The 15,267-nt window shown below is 43.9% G+C and overlaps 1 protein-coding gene and 1 pseudogene across 3 annotated transcripts in view; one reads left to right on the plus strand and one right to left on the minus strand.

The window, feature by feature from the left end:
• FARS2 (phenylalanyl-tRNA synthetase 2, mitochondrial) overlaps nucleotides 1-15,267 on the minus strand; it is a 605,344-nt gene that overhangs the window by 335,540 nt on the left and 254,537 nt on the right. The window lies entirely within an intron of this gene.
• Nucleotides 8,906-10,162, plus strand: LOC142452987 (zinc finger protein Pegasus pseudogene; annotated as a pseudogene).

The following is a 15,267-nucleotide window of genomic DNA, read 5'->3' on the forward strand; positions in this document are numbered from 1 at the left end:
CTTTTACATAAAAGCAGTTTCCCTCAAACCTCGTTTTTTGTGATGGCTGATTTAAAAGAGGTGCATGTGACCATGAAATTTTGTTTCCGGCTCAGGAAAAAGTGCCGCAGAAACTGCTGTGATGTTGAACGCAGCTTATAAGTAAAGCACTATGGCAAACACTCAAGTGTATGAGTGGTTTTCACGTTTCCAAAAAGGTGAGACACCAACTGATGACAAACCTCGTTCTGGATGTCTGTCAATTTCTAGAATGGATGACAAGGTCTACCCTTAGTGCATCTGGAGTTTGCTCCACCAGGTCAGACTGTTAATCAAGCTATCTATTTAGAGGTTCTGAAAAGATTGTGCAACAGTGTGTGACAAAAGGGCCTGGTTTATGGTAGATGGGGCCTGGTTTTGCCACCATGACAATGCACCTGCTCACGCAGCCATCCCAGTTCACCAGCTATTGCCCCCAAACAGCATGCCTCTCTTGCCTGGCACCTTACTCAGCTGACTCACTCCAGTGCAATTTCTTTTTGTTTCTGCCAATGAAGAGGGACTTAAAAGGACAGTAATTTGAAGACCTGGAAGAGGTGAAGAAGAAAAAAATCAAGGGAGGTGCTGTCAGCCAGCCAACAGGTGAGTGAAAAATGTTTCCAAGAATGGAATCACAGATTTGACAAATGTATTAAGTGTAATGGAGAGGACTTTGAAGGTGATAAGGTGGTTTTGTTTAAAAAAACAAAAAAACAAAACCAACAACACATAAACACACACACACACAAAACATCACTTAAAAAATTCCCGTTTTTTGAGGGGGCACCCTCTTGTGAGAAAAAAACAAATGACTGAATGACCATAAGTCATACAAATTGAGATTGCTAATCATATTATCCCAACACATTCTATGCATACCCAACACTGTGGTGCATATGTGTTGTTATGATGCTGAAGCTAGGCCACCAGTATTTCAAATGCCAGCAGCATCTTTCATGGTTGGGAGACTTCAATGGTGATTTCAGACGAACACACATTAGAAACAAAAGCTGATATGAGTCCACGAAAACCCTCTGGATCACAACACAGAATTCTGTCCAAAATCGTGCTAAAAGATGACTACCTAATGTTGGAAGGGGAAAAAAACAAAAACAGAACATACATAACTAAAAATGATTGTATATTGACATAGTGGTTATGCATTGGGCCAGGATCCACCAGGTCAGCAGTTTGAATCCACCAGCCCCTCTGCGGGAGAAAGACAGGGCTTCCCACTCCCATGGGCAGTTACAGTCTAGTAAACTCACAGGGGTGGTTTTAGGCCCTATTGGGTCACTCTGAGTTGGCATCAATTTGATGGTGGTGAGTTTACTTTTAGGTTCTTGGTAGCTTCTTTTTTTATAAGAGCTTTATTGGCACTTAATTTACATATCATAAAATCAGTCATACCAAGGAGAATTGTACAATTATTGCCATATCAATTTTAGGTAGATTCTTTAAAAAAAACAAATTACAGAGTGTCTATTACAACATACTCCCACATACCAAAGTTTGGAAAGATGGCAAAGGACCTGGCAATGTTCTGTTCTTTGCACATGGGGTCACCAGGATTCAGAGCTGACCCACTGGCAACTAACAGCAGTAATGATACCATTACCAGCTGGTAAGATTGGCATTTAAAGACCACTATTCCTCTTCAGAGACGAGGCTGATCACTCTGCGTGCAAAGTAAAAGGGTTACTAGTGGTGGCTCATATAAGTTTATAGGATGTAAATATGGCGGACAGCTGTCCACCAGAGAAGGAAAGCATGCAAGGCGAAGCTTGAAGGGGCCAAGACCATACAACTTGGCTTCCAGGCGTCATATCTGACTCGTAGCAATATAGAAAAAAAATCCTGTTGCTTAGCAACAAGCAATACACTAGTATTGAAGGAGAAGCTAAATCAATATAGCATTAACTGGGGCTCCCTAATAAGAAAACTAGAACAATAATTTACTCTGAGTATCTGATTAGAATATTCTCCCTAGTGAACTAACCTTTATCTTTACCTCACCACTAAGCTGCGAAAATATTTATCAAGGATTTTTTACAAAATTACCACAAGGTAACCTGAGTAGGCTAAAATGAAGATGAGACGCAGAAATGACAAACAACAGGAAGGTTCCAATTTAGTGAAGGACTTTGGAGAACATTTCTCTGCGACCATCCAAATACTAAAAACAAAAACAATGCCATAAACTCTTAGCTCACAAATGTCTGTAAAAAGAATGATAATCCCTTTTTACACGCCCCCCCCTCACAACTTAAAAAAATTCCAGCTTGACTAGAATAAACAGTAACAGAAATGCATCATCCATGGGATTCAGGACTAACCTTTACCGAGTGTGTCAGGCCAGTGCTAAATGCTTTCTCCTCATTCAATCCTTGCCTTGAGTCCCGAGTCTCAAGGAATTCTGTCCTTGAGAAAGAAAGGCCACAGGTTGTCTGGTGATACCAAAGTCAAGATTCCACCTAACCCTCGAACAGTGATGTCCAGTGGAACTGTGTAAGTGTTAAGAGAAAGTCCCATGATGGGCTCTTCAATATGTTCCTGGAAACATGCCTTTAACTCAACTTTTTCATGGGCGTTTAGAAGTCCCTTTGTATATGCTTACACTGTCCAATTCAGTAGCCACCAGGCAGAGAGAGCACTTGGAATGTAGCTGGTGAGACTTAATTGCTAGTCAAGGTTAGTTCATTGGAGGGTAGTCTGCCAGTCACCACAATGGGTGGTGTGCAGTTTGAGAGTGGGCAGGGGGGAGGGGGGTCCGCTAACAATAGCTCACAGGCAGAATCTGGCTTTACCAAGAAGGAAGATTTTTTTAAAGTATTTTTTTTAAGTTTCTTAAAAAAAAAAAAAAAAGAATATGAGACAGGTAGTATGTAACCCATAAAGCCTGAAACATTTTACCTTCTGTGATTTTGTATTGAGTGTTGACTGATCTTTATCCTACATCTGTAAGCTTTGACACTGATGATCACTTCCCCTGGTAAAGCTCTCTCAAACCAAGTGCCACTGGGAAACCGTAACTAAATGAGAATTAAAGGTAAAAGGCTATGATGTGGACATCGTCAGGTTTTCCATGACAGTACTAAGGTGAGCGAAGCGTGAGCCAGGTGAAAAGCACGGGCAGAGGCATACTCTAACTGGGTTCTTCTGTACCGCCAGGCACCGGCATACCACTTTCATTCAAAAGCCGCTTCCGCACTCAATGTCTCAAAATGTGTTTGGACTGTGGAATGTAAAACTGATGATCTGCTCTTTACGCCTTCACCCAATTCACAATTATAAAAACTGACATGAAAAAGTTTTATAAATTATCAAAAGTTCACGAGGGAGGAAAGATGAGGGAGGGTGTGGGGGGGGGGGAAATAAGCTGATACCAAGGACTCAAGTAGAAAGAAAATGCTTCAAAATTGATGATGGCAGCATATATACAAATTGTTATAAGAGCCCCCAATAAAATGATTACAAGATATTTTTTGAAATGAGAAATGCAACATCATGTGTAAGTATACTCCGTTAACAAAAAAGGCACAACATTATATTAAAGAAAAGGCAGCTCCAATTCCACAGTTTTCTTAAAAGCTAACGAAAAAGAAAAGGTACAAGACCCAGGGTCACATGAGGCCTCCACAGATCAGCTTTTCCCCCACAGGGGAGAAAGAGCCCCTATCCTCCACCAAGCAAAGATGAAGAGAGATTTGCTTCTGATTCACAGAACAAGATCATTCTCTGAAGGGCAGGGTAGGTTTTTTTCCACAGACTGGTGGATGGGGCGGGTGGAATTGAAAGATCAAACACAGTTGCTACCAGTTTCACCCACTGTCACTGAATGACTAGACAGGATTGAGCAGCACTTCCCCCTAGCATTTCCGAGGCTGAAAATCTTTAAGGAAGCAGGCTGCCTCCTATTTCCCCCACTGACCTTTTGGTTAGCAGCCCAACACTTAACACACTGTGCCACCAGTGATCCCCCAAGGAGTCCAACCCCCCCAAGCCAAGCCCACTGCCATGGAGTACGTGCAGACTCACAGCACCCCGAGAGGACAGAGCAGAAAGGCTCTATAGGATTTAGGAAACCGTAAATGTTTATAGGAACAGACAACCTCATTCTCCCCACACAGAGTGGCTAGTGGGATTAGATCCCCAGTCTTGCAGTTAGCAGCCCACTGCTTCCCCACTTTTCCATCTGGGCTCCTCCTGGGAATCAGACCTTAAAGCCAAGAGCAGTTTCTTTCTTTCCGACCTGGCTCTCATCATGAAGAAGGCTATAACTCTCGCAGAAATAACTGTGTTGCTTTGGAGATTAATTGTGCTGTTCTCAACGGCTACATGGCTCCTCCTCGGCCGACAGATCTGACATCCTGCCTGCCATTCCTGTGTTTCCTGCGTTGTGAGGATGGCCTGGGACTAGCAGCAGCTTGTAGCTAACTACACATTTTGGTGCTGGGTCCACTAATGACCACTAGTTTATTTTGCAGGCTGCGTATGAATCTTGAGTATTTTATATCCTTTTCTTAAGCTCTGACACATCACTGTCCAAGGAGGTTTACTTGTTGCTATTTAAACTTAGATGAACTCAAACTAGGTAATTAAAAAAAAAAGAAAATCCCATTCCATAGTCACACTAGAATCATTGCAAGTGCTCAAGATCTGCAAGTAGTTGGTGATTACCATACTGGACAGAAGTGACACAGAACATTCCCATCAGCAGAGAAAGTTCTACTGGGCTGTGCTGTATCCCAAACCTGCTATTCTTACAATTCAGATCAGAGAAAATACAAGATGAGTGAGCTCATGCTTTCTGACTTCTGACTGGTAACAGATCAATGTCACAGAACCAAGACCAAATTATTTCTATTGATTGCTGATAAAATTCATTCATACAACATCATAAATTATACTACCTTATGATTATTTTATTAGCACTGTTTCTAAAGGGTCCCCTTTGCCTATGAGACAAGTCATTTATTAGGTGCTCACGTGGAAGTTTTGCTTTGCATTTATGCTTCTTAATGTCCTTTCAGGAATCCTGATGACATCATAGGTAAAGAGTCCAGCTCCTAAACAAAAAGCCAGCAGTTTGAATCCACCAGCTTTTCCATAGAAGAGAGATGTGGCAGTCTACTTTCATAAAGATACACAGCCCACAAACCCTCTGGGGCAGTTCTACTTTGTGCTACAGGGCTGCTATGAATCAACATCAACTTGACAGTAATGAGTTGGGTTGTTGTTAATGTCCTTTCACTTCAAAGCCTTGGAGTCGATTCTGGGACTCAGCCTGAGCTTCGCTGAAGCTTTTCCTGATCCGTGACCCCTGACATTGGGGCAGGTGCTTCATCTGCCTGCTTCCCCAGGCTCCTGTAATATTAAACACATTGAGTCTATGCAGAGTGTGAAAAAAAAAGGCATGGTGGCAGTGTTGTTGTTTGACCTCTCCATCTAACTTCATGAGGGGGTTGTAAATGGCTGGCTCCTATGAGGCAGAGGTCAGAGATACCTCCTCTTTCCAACCTTTTCATTAATTCTGATGCCTGACACCTTTCTCGTGGCATTTGCTACATCTCTGCTAAGAGAGATAATTTGTTTCAATGGTCATACAGAACTAACAGACAATAATTCACAATTGTGGTGTTGACTAGGGATGTAATAGATTGCACGGGGTCAGGAACGACTCAGGATATGTACAACTCAGGATACAACTCGTTAGTCAGGACAGCTTCTCAGCAGTGCACACAAGAATCTTGTCCAAGAAGGGTAACAAGGAAGAGGCTAGTAAGGGTGCAGTTTCGCACCAATGAAACATAAAACTTTCCTCTAGTTCTTTAATGCTTCCACCTTGCACTATCATGATCCCAGCTGTACCTTACAAATCCGGCTAGACCAGAGAATGTACGTGGGTACAGATAAGAGCTGAAAACAGGGAGAAGTGATACCAGGAGGGTAAGGGAAAGGTGGGAGGAGAAAGGGGAAACCGATTACAGTGATCTATAGCACCCCATCAGATTCGACTGGAAAATACACCTAAAGGTCAATAAACAGACCCTGAACTATTTACAGGTTTCTCTTTGGGGGGATGTTTTTTGTTGTTGTTGTTGTTGTTGTTTTGTTTTCTTTTGTTATTTTGTTTTGCTCTATCTTGATTTTTGTGCATATTATCTCTGCACCTCTATCTAGATAAGATAGGCTGGATAAAAAATCTGGAGGAGAAAACAACCAGACCCATGGTTCCAGCAGGGAATGGGAGAAGAGGAGGCTGGGGAAAGGAAGTGGGCAATGACAAACCCAGGGACAAGGGAACAATAAGAGATCCAAAATCAATGGCAAGGAGGGTGTGGGAAGCCTGGAAGGGCTTGATCAAGGGCAATGTAACCAACAGGGATTACTGAAATCCAAATTAAGGCTGAATATGATAGTGAGACAAAAGGAACGTAAAAGGAAATAGAGGAAAGAACTAGGAGGCAAAGGGCATTTATACAAGTCTAAATACTTGTAAAAGGAGGAAGAAAGACATTGAAGCTCAGTACTCTTAGAGCCAGGGCTAGTTTCAGACAGGGTCCAAAAAAAAAAGAAGAAGTCTAAATACAGGTGAGTTATTTAGTTTTTTGAGCCAACCTAGCAGATAAACACATGTGGGTTAATTGAAGGGCGGAGGGATAAATGGCTCAGTGAGCCTCGCCTTTCTAGTTCTTAGGTCTCTTGCTTCCTGATGGTTGGCTCAAGATGCAGTTGCCCTAGCAGTTCCCAGCTTCAGCTTGCAAGGCTGACTTCCTGCAAGACATCCCCGCTACATGAACCTACACTGATGCAGCCCTCAGTGCTGGAGCAGCCGTGTGGAGAACCCTGGCAGAGCTGGGGTTTCCTCCTGCAGTCGGCACCATTGCTTCTGTTTTGGGAGATGGAGGAGGACTTTGTGGATTGATGTTGGACACATGCGTTAATGGGTTAATGTTGGACTTGTAGGCTTGGCCAGCACTGGGTTGGGATGTTTCCTTGATGCACACTAACCTTTATATAAAATTCTGTTATACATGAGTTTCTGTGGATTTGTTTTTCTACAGTACCCATACTAATACAATAGGCATGTACATATGTAAATACATTTATATATGATGATGGGGAAATAGATGTTTGGGCATGTATTTATAGGCTTAGTATTAAGGTAGCATATGGACATTGGGCCTCCACTTAAGTATTCCCTCAATACAAGAACACTTTGTTCTATTAAACTGGCATTCTATGATGCTCACCTTCCCAACACAATCGCTGAAGACAAAGTGTGTACATAACCAAATGTGGTGAAGAAAGCTGATGGTGCCTGGCTATCAAAAGATAAAGCATCTGGGGTCTTAAAGGCTTGAATGTAAACAAGCAGCCATCTAGCTGAGCAGCAACAAAGCCCACATGGAAGAAGCATACTAGCTTGTGTGATCAAGAGATGTCGATGGGATGAGGTATCAGGCATCAAAGAACAACAAAAAAAATCATATCATTGTGAATGAGGGGGGGGTGTAATGGAGACCCAAAGCCCAGCTCTAGGCAACTGGACATCCTCTTACAGAAGGGTTGCGGGGAGGAGATGAGCTAGTCAGAGTGAAGTATAGCAACGATGAAACATACAACTTTCCTTCAATTCTTTATTGCTTTCTTCCCCCCACTATCATGATCCTAATTTTACCTTACAAATACGGCTAGACCAGAGGACTTACACTGGTATAGATAAGAACTGGAAACAAAGGGAATCCAGGACAGATATAGCCCTCAGGACCAATAATGAGAGTAGTGATACCAGGAGGGTAAGGGAAAGGTGGGGTAGAAAGGGGAAACCGATCATAATAATCTACATATAACCTTCTCCCCGTGGAGGACGGACAACAGAAAAGTGGGTGAAGGGAGATGACAGATAGTATAAGGCATGACAAAATAATAATTTATAAATTATCATGGGTTTGTGAGGGAGTCGGGTGGGGAAGAAGGGGAAAAATGAGGAACTGATACCAAAGAGTCAAGTAGAAAGCAAATGTTTTGAGAATGATGATGGCAACAAATGTACAAATGTGCTTGACACAATGGATGGATGGATGGATTGTGATAAGAGTTGTACAAGCCCCCAATAAAACGATTTTGAAAATAAAAATTAAAAATATATATCGGAAAGGTGCCCATCAAAATAAATAAATAATGCGCTGCAAAAGTCGGCTTGTACACGAGTATAAACTGCAGCTCTTTAGCTCCACCACCATGTACCCACAGGCTCTGCCCTCTACCAGAAGCCTCCTGCCCAAAGGCTCTCAGCTCTCTCGCTGCACGTATCCACAGAGCCCACCTTGCTCTGGGGGCTGGGAAGCAGCACACTGCCCAGTCTGAGGCCGTGCTGCCTATTTGAAATGGGCCCATCCCATTGCACAGAGGCACTGCGGAAGAAAGGCAGGGGCTATATACTTCCTTGCAGAAGAGCACAGCTCCCGAAAAATGTCTGGACTAGTTCTACTCTGAGGTCACACACGAGATTATCAGGAGTCAGAATCAACTCAGAGCAGCATCAATTTGGCTTATTGCCGAGTCGTTCTGCCTTAGACTCTGAACTCCCTGAAGACAACGAAGGCCAGTCCTCTCGAAAACACTTCGTCTGTCACGCTGGGATTCAAGAGGAGCCGCTTAAATGAACCACAGGGAGGACTTAGAGGAATGGAAATCTCCTCCCGCGAGACTTGGGTGAGGCCAGGCGGCGGGAGGGAAGGCGAGGCTAAACAAATATGGCGGCGGTGACGAAGACGGCGGCTGCGGCGACAGCAGCGGCGTTGAACCAGGCGGTGGTGGGGGTTACTCGGTGCGAATGTCTGGAGGTGTAACGAACTGTAAACCTCAAACGGAAGCCAAGATGGGTGAAAGGAAACCAGAGCCTCTGGACTTCGTGAAAGAGTTTCAGGAGTACCTGACCCAGCAGACCCATCGTGTGAACTTGATCTCGGGGTCAGTCGGTGGGGACAGAGAAGCGGAGGCCCTTCAGGGAGCTGGGGCAGATGGTGATCCAAATGGACTCCATCACCCATCTGAAGTTTCTCTGGACGAAAACCCGGGAATGCTAGCAGACGGGTTTGAAAGGACCTTTGATGGGAAGTTCAAGTGTCGGTACTGCAACTACGCCTGCAAAGGCACGGCCCGGCTTATCGAGCACATTAGAATCCACACCGGTGAGAAACCGCATAGGTGTCACGTATGTCCCTTCGCCTCTGCGTACGAGCGACATCTCGAAGCCCACATGCGTTCCCACACTGGCGAAAAGCCGTACAAATGTGAATTGTGTGCCTTCCGCTGCAGCGACCAGAGCAACCTCTCCCACCATCGGAGGCGCAAGCATAAAATGGTACCAATGAAAAGTACCCGGCCTTCCCTGAGCAGCAAGAAGATGGGGGGCGTTTTACAGAAGAAGACCGGCAACCTGGGCTATAGCATAAGAGCCCTGATCAACCTGAGCCCGCCGTCCATGGTGGTCCAGAAGCCCGACTATCTTAACGACTTCACCCACGAAATCCCACACCTTCAGACGGGCGCCTATGGGAGCATGGTGAAAACCACACCCACGGGGGGCTTCCCAAGGGACCCCCAAGACCTCATGGTGGACAGCCCTTTAAACCAGCTCTCGACTCTAGCCGGACAGTTGTCCAGCCTGCCTCCTGAAAACCAAAACCCCGGCTCCCCCGATGTAGTGCCCTGCCCGGACGAAAACCCTTTCATGATTCGGCAGCCCTCTGCCCAGGCCGTTGTTTCTGCCGGGTCGGCAAGTATTCCTGAGAGCGCCTCGCCCACCAGCCCCGACCCTCGGCGGGGACCCGGTCAGAGGAACTACAGTCCGGTGGCAGGACCCAGCAGTGAACCGAGTGCCCACACGAGTACTCCCAGCCTAGGAAACAGTCAGCCCAGCACGCCGGCCCCGACCCTGCCGGACCAGGACCCCCAGCTTCTGTACCACTGCCAGCACTGTGACGTGTACTTTGCTGACAATATACTGTACACTATTCACATGGGATGTCACGGATACGAAAACCCTTTTCAATGTAACATATGTGGTTGCAAATGTAAAAACAAGTATGACTTTGCCTGTCATTTTGCAAGAGGTCAACATAACCAACACTGATTAACAACAATCACCCCACACCTGGGGTTGGTTTGGGGTTTGTTTGGGGGGAGATTTTTGTTAGTACGTTTTGGGTCATCCCTTTAACTGCACCCAAGAGCAGGTAAGATGTCTGCTAATTTAAAGTTTATACATTTTAATTTATAGACTATAAATTTGACAGTGGAAACAAAATTCCCCACCCCATAAGAGCCTGGCCAGGGTCATGTCTGTGTTCGATCAGCTAGCCGGCTGGGCGTCTGGTTTCCCCTTGGTTAGCCATAGGCGAATTAGAGTCCAGTCATACTCATAGGAGGTATTCGTGTAAATCATCCCCTACATGGATAGTCCAGGAAACTTGAACTGGTACAGACCTCTGCAATTTCAGGACATGGATATTCTTTCTGCCATTTTTCACAATGGGAGAACAGTTACTTTTCTTGTAGAAAACCTCTTGCAATTTATCTTGGGGTGTGTGTGTAGAGTAGGTGAGCTGCCTTTAAGTTTCTCTGAATTAGAATGCTATTTAAGTCACATAATTTAAGTTGAAGCAATAGTTTCATTTCAACTGATAGGGGAAAGCTATTGCAGTAAAGTAAATAATTTCCACAAGGGGAAATGTAAAACAATTTGATTTTTTTAAATGAGTTCTAGAAACATGAAGTTAAAGTTATAAAGAAAAGTTCTTAAAAGAAATGAAACCCACGGCTTGACATGAAAAATAAGTCATCATTTTCTTCGATGTCTGAAATATTGAGGTTTTAATTCCTAAAATACGTTCTAGCTAGATTTCATGCTATTTCCATTGGTGTCTTCTGATATTCCTGTTTATTTGATTTCGAACCAAACACATGAGAAGAGCCCGAGAGATAGGGTCATCTCGGGCGATGCTCGCTCTTGCTCTGTGTGCTGGACCATGTCATTACAACCCTCCATCCAGTGTCAGGGCATCAGGTGGGGTGGTCATTCCGCCCATTCCTTTGATGACCAAAGAGGTACAACGGAGTGTCATCCACCTTACTGCCCTCGGGAAGGCCAGGCCTTCAGCACAGATCTGGGACGCTTCCTTTGCTTGCCTTAGCTCCTGTTGATGCTTGTTTAATGGCTCCAGGGACACATGGAGAAATGGATCTGAACTAACGCAAGAGCAGGTACTCACAGTGGATTCTGGTGTCCTCGTGAGAATTAGCCTCTAAGGTCATTAGGGCTGTAGATTCAAATTGTAAAGCTGCTTTGCAATTTTACCCTCTTTTATAGTGAAAACACTGCGGAGACTCATTGGAATGTCACTTCAGCAGGAAACCATACAGTAGGGTGAGAATGGGTCTAAGATGCACTTAAACGTGGATGTCTGTTTACAAAAATGAGAGTTGTCCAGTGGATCTAGAGTCATTTTGAATGGGAGACTCTAGTTTTTATATTGTGTAATTAGCTTACTCTGAAAAATAGCTTGGTCAAACAATAAAAGACATTGTTACAAAAAAAAGGAAATGGATATCAACTAAGAATAAGGTTTCTTCATCTCTCCCCATTTTACAGACTCTACTAATCAATCACAAGCTCCACACTCCTCAGGTTACTTCATGGGACCCCCTAAGATCCCTGACCAGTTACACTGTGGAACCAAACTTCAGCCAGCTTTGATTAGAAGAGGCATATTTTTGTTGACCACTCAGAAAGAAAACAGTACTGCCCCAAACAGTAGACAACAATACTAATTGTAAGACAAACACTAATTTCAGACTATAACTAGCCCATAGAATTTCCAAGTCTGTAAATATTTACAGAGCAAGAGTGCCTCATCTTTCAACTCCCAAGTTGAAAATAAAACCGCTTCTCACACTTTGTGAAACGTGTTCTTTATCCATTCCCTACTGGACTTCCAAGGAGACTTACAGTGGCAGTCTGGGACAGAGGTTGTTCCTTGCATTTGACGAATCAAGAAATTGGATCTGAGTGGGGAAACTGCTTGGGTTTCCTCCCAACTTGTGTCAGGAGACTCAGTCCACATTCTGACAAAATCCACCATCATGAGAACCTTCAGTCCACCCCTTCACATAGAGAAGAAATCTGTCATCTCCCAGAGATACCCACATGAATGAAGCGGCAAGAACCCTAAAGTTGGCTCTCGAACTGTGCAAATAGAGGCTAGAGAGTACTTTTAGAAGCATGAAAGTCTTTTGAACAGAGCCTGTCACTACAACCTTGCATGTGTCCATGTGAGGCTGGACTGTAACATCAAAATCTAAAATCAATAGGCTTCTGGCAGGGTTCTCACTGAATTTTCAGAAGCAGAGCCTCAGGCCTTCCTTTCACGATATCTTAACTGTGTGCACCATCAAAAGACTCCATGAACGAACACCCAAGCCAACAAAATTCAAACCCTTTAAAATACAACTTATAGTGACCCTATAGGACAGAATGTAACTGTCCCAGTGAGTTTCCAAGGCTGTACATCTTTACAGAGCAAGACTACCCCATTTTTCTGTGTAGGTACTCTCATTTACTGCCATTGACTCAATGCTGACTCACAGCAACCCTGCCGTGGGTTTCCAAGACTGTAACTGTTTGTAGGAGTAGAAAGCCCCTAGGATTTACTGGTGGTTTCAAACTGCCCACCATGCAGATCACAGCTCAACGCATAACCACTACACCACCAAGTACTAATAGGTTCAAATTGCTGACCTTTGGCTTAGCTGCCAAGTGCTTTGATCATTTGATCACTAGAGTTCCTTTGTGTGAACACCAAATTAAAAACAACTCATTGCAACGATGTCAACCATCACAGTGACCCTATAAGACAGGGTAGTACTGACCTGGAAGTTTCCAAGACTGTAACTCTTTACAGGAGTAAAAAGCCTCGTCTTTCTCCTGTAAAGTGGTTAGTGGATTCGAACTACTGAACTTTTGGTTAGCAGCCAGATGCGTGACCTGCTATATCATCAGGGCTCCTGATTAACACTGACACCACAACGTTACAAGGGGGAAACAGGAGGGACTTTGAGCTGCATAAGCTCAAATAGTCAGGGATAGAAATTACTCTCCTGCAGCCATGCAGGCCATAAGCACCAAATGAGATTGTGATTCCAAAAAATCATGGTACTGTTTATGGGAAATGAGTTCATAGTTTAGTTTCCCTTCGAAGACTCAACCCCTGGGTGCAAATCCTAAACTACTGGCTAGAGTTAGCTGGCCACTTCCCCAAATCTAAAAACAGCGAAGTCCAAGTAGATCCAAAGAAGGGAAAGAAAGAAACAAAGAGTTGGTAGTAATTATAACCACCTCTCTGAGCAGAACTGACAGCTTGCATTTCCTTTATTCTCTCTCTGTAGCACCAAGGCAGCCCTAATCAGCTCATATCTATGTGGCCACAGCAAAATGCTATGCAATGCTTCAGCCTATTAGCATGGGGGTCTGGCAGCCAGTCATGTTAGCATGTGGTGCGCCTGGGCAAGCAGGGCCTCCTGGGGCACAGAGAGGCAGGTGGTGCCTATTTTGCTTCCAGACAAAAAGATGCTTTGGGCCAGAATATTTCTCTTTCCAAAGTGGAGAGACGGAAAATTGAAAGAGAAGTATAAGACACAGCGTAAAGGGCTGGTTGTCTTTTCCTGTTGCCAATAAACCTGCATTGCAGGCTAATGTAAGAGAGTTGTTTTTGTTTATAAGAGTGCTTTCATTTTTAATTTTGTGATAAAAGAGTCAGAGTCAACAGACTAGGGGATGCACACTTACATGCACAGCACACTACTAGTATTACACTTTTTTTAAAGCCTGCTATGTATAATGAAGAAACCTGGTGGCTTACAGAAACCGTTAAATTCACAAAGCAGGTAGGGGTGGTGAAGCATTACAAACACTTAGCTCCAGTCACCTATTCACGAGCTAGTTGGCGTAGCGCCTGGTGCTATAGCAGGGCTCCTCAAACTTTTTAAACAAGGGGCCAGTTCACTGTCCCTCAGACCTGTTGGAGGGCCGCCAGACTGTAGTTTAAAAAACAACAACACTATGAACAAATTCCTATGCGCACTGCACATACCTTATCTTGAAGTAAAAAAAAAAAAACAAATGGAGCAAAGACATCCAGCGAGCCGGAAAAATGTCCTCAGTGGCCGCATGTGGCCCGCGGGCTGTAGTTTGAGGACTCCTGCTATAGAGAGTGAACACAGGAGGTGGAGAACATTACAAGCTGTACAAGCCTAGCAAGTAAGGAGACAGCTATGTGGTAGTTTTGTTTCAAGACATGTTAGCAGAAGTTTTCTTTTCTGGAGGACTGCTAGGGTGGTAGAAAACAAAGAGGGAGATTAAAGGACAAGCCTTTCTCTGGATTTTTAACATTGTCTGATATTCTAAGATGTTTTCTAAATTTATGTTTTAAAGAGTTTATCCAAAAGTTACAGGTCATGGCTTTATCTGAGCTAACAATTAGAACTATTTTCAAATAACTCACTAAAATAGGCATGTCATTCATTTGGTAATCTTTGGATTCAAACTCAGATCCAAACAAAAGCCAAACCCACTGTGGAGGAAGGGATTCTGACTCACAGAGATGCTAAAGGATGGAGTAACACTACCCAAAGCGGTTCTCAGGCTATAAACCTTTACATAAGCAGGCTGTCTCGGCTTTCTTCCACAGAACAGCTGGTAGATTTACGCTGCGAACATTTCAATTAGCATCCCAAGGCTTAAACTACTGCACCACTAGGGCACTAGATCATGTAAGAGAGAGGGACAGCAGGAGGTACAACAGCCAGATAAAGTCCAACATTATTGCTGAAGCCAGCTCACTGTTATAGTGAAGTGTACATTGCACTGCCCTAATAGCAAAGACAATTTTCAATGGACTTATCAAGAGTTAACTCACACTGAATTCTGACAAATTATGTCATCCCTTTCTCTTCACCCTAGATTCACTTATTAAACCTAAATTAGAGAATTTATATTTATCTATACTGTGTTCACCCTGCCATTTCTGGAACATCGTCTTAGACGACAGCAAGCTTTGCATGACTCATGAGTGAGCCTTTAATCACATTAGCTATCCCCCCCAGCCTAGTGTCAACTGCCAACTTGATGGATGGGTCCTCATCAAAGTCATTGATAAAACTCATGAACAAGACAAGTCTGAG

The sequence above is a fragment of the Tenrec ecaudatus genome, chromosome 7 (genome assembly GCF_050624435.1).
Source record: "Tenrec ecaudatus isolate mTenEca1 chromosome 7, mTenEca1.hap1, whole genome shotgun sequence".
Lineage (NCBI taxonomy): Eukaryota > Metazoa > Chordata > Mammalia > Afrosoricida > Tenrecidae > Tenrec > Tenrec ecaudatus.